The sequence below is a fragment of the Danio rerio genome, chromosome 7 (assembly GCF_049306965.1).
Source record: "Danio rerio strain Tuebingen ecotype United States chromosome 7, GRCz12tu, whole genome shotgun sequence".
NCBI lineage: Eukaryota > Metazoa > Chordata > Actinopteri > Cypriniformes > Danionidae > Danio > Danio rerio.
The window spans coordinates 2960417-2962968 of record NC_133182.1 but is presented as its reverse complement, the minus strand read 5'-3'; positions in this window follow the sequence as shown (position 1 = coordinate 2962968).

Genomic DNA, 2552 nt, shown 5'->3' with positions numbered 1-2552 from the left:
AACACAATCGGTAGTTGGCAAATATATTGAGTGGATATGTTTGTAAATCTGACTTTGGAGTATCCACAAACCTCACCGCACGTCACACAGCACTCATGCCTCATCTTAAAGGAGCAAATGAATATACAGCATGAATAAAATTTCAGCCCCGTGCAGATCTCTAACTTGTACTCCTGAAAAACCACAAAAAAAAATTGGTGTATGCTCAATTGGTATATAAAAGCTCATTCTGAACTTCTGAAATTTTAGATTTGGCAAAAAAATAGAGGTTTTAAGGGGGTAGCTAGGGTTGCCACCCATCCCTTGAAATACGAAATCGTCCTGTGTTTGAGAATGAATTGTGCATCCCGTTTTGGGTTTTGTCCCGTATTTTTATAATAATTTAAAAGTAGCTTTTCATGCAAATCATCCCACACACATTTACTGAAGATGCCTCATTTCCTACTTTTGATTGGGTAATGCTTGATGTCATCGTTATTTTGATTGGTCTTTGTCCAGTGAGGAGGGCAGGTCTTCTAAGCAGAGTAGGTCAAGTTTTGACAGAGAGTAATGGCAGATTCTTCTCCAGGTAAGCCTCCGCGTCTTAAAGTTTCAGAGTTTAAATGCAGGCCAACCTAATAATACATTCAATCTGATCAAACAACAGGTTTATAACTTTCATCTCTGTTTCAAATGTGTGATCACTACAGTAGCAGACCCTGCTGTACACACATCTTACAACCTACAGACTATGCAATGATAACTACATTTCCTGATTGTCAGCCTTGCATCACTAGTTTTGAATTCTGTTTATAACAGGATCTGAAGAGAAGTTATTGAAGAGCACAGTGAAGATAGGACACATGTAATGATCAGAGCAGGTAAGAGATGTCCTGACTTTGAGGCATCATTTACAATACATTGTTAAATTAAAAGGTTGAATGACAGAGATTTGGCACTTAGGTCTTTGCAGCAGTTATGACAGCCTAATTTAATTTCATCACCAAGAACTTCAGTTACCAAATTAATCTGCATTTACTGTAGAATACCGATTAATCCATTCATGCACTCATTCAGTTGCTTTTGCTTGATCAGTTTTATCATATATGGATTATGTTCTTGTAATTACTAATTATTAGGGATGTAACGTTATTGTAAATAAATATTGTAAATATTAATTTTTTTCGATATTACCGTAGTCGCATGACTCGGTAAAACTATAGGTCTTCTGAGAAAATTTGCTCAGGCGAATGAAGCGAACGGGAGGTAGCGAAAACTACAATTCCCATCAGCCCATGCTTGACCATCATCCCTTGCGGTCTGTTGTCGCTACAGATCCAGTAATGCGGAAATGGAGTGTGCTGCTAGAAGCGGGGATGAAAAAGAGCTGGAAAACCCTAAAGCGGGTGTTGTCGTCGCGCGCGTACTGAATAGCGGTGTTGTCGCGCGAGTTCTTATCAGCTGTGTTGTCGCGCGAGTTCTTATCAGCTGTGTTGTCGCGCGAGTTCTTATCAGCTGTGTTGTCGCGCGAGTTCTTATCAGCTGTGTTGTCGCGCGAGTTCTTATCAGCTGTGTTGTCGCGCGCGTACTGAATAGCGGTGTTGTCGCGCGAGTTCTTATCAGCTGTGTTGTCGCACGAGTTCTTATCAGCTGTGTTGTCGCGCGCGTACTGAATAGCGGTGTTTGTCGCGCGAGTTCTTATCAGCTGTGTTGTCGCGCAAGTTCTTATCAGCTGTGTTGTCGCGCGCGTACTGAATAGCGGTGTTTGTCGCGCGAGTTCTTATCAGCAGTGTTGTCGCGCGAGTTCTTATCAGCTGTGTTGTCGCGCGAGTTCTTATCAGCTGTGTTGTCGCGCGAGTTCTTATCAGCTGTGTTGTCGCGCGCATACTGAATAGCGGTGTTGTCGCGCGAGTTCTTATCAGCTGTGTTGTCGCGTGAGTTCTTATCAGCTGTGTTGTCGCGCGCGTACTGAATAGCGATGTTGTCAGCACACTGTTCAGATTGATGCAGACATGAGATCTCTATCTTACTCATGGTTTGTCCTCTCAAGTGGGGGAAAGACAATGCACAACGTTACCCACTGCTGTCAACCTGGGCCAAGTCATATCTCTCTGTCCCAGAAACCTCAGTCCCAAATGAGAGGGGTTTTTTCTGTTGCAGGGGACATTGTAAATACCCAGAGATACCAGCTTTTACCAGATTATATTTATATGATAATTTTCCTTTAAACCCATCTCTATCTAAGTGAGTGAGTGATTAAATGTTGAATGTGATGAGTTTTCAACAATACTAAATTGAAACTTTATTTTTTACATGGTTTAATATTTTTTTGTTATTAAAACTGAAGTTCCTGTTTCAAAGCTTACAGATAGATGGCTAATTTGTATGTCATTGACACTTTTGGCACTTTTTTGGAGTATTTTCATAAGTTTTGTTTTTTCCTGTAAATGATTCAATAAATACCGTACCATGACATTCATACCGAGGTATTACCGTACCGTGAAATTCTGATACCTTTATATCCCTACTAATTATGGATTGATTTGTAGTTTTTTTTTTTTTTTTTTACAACA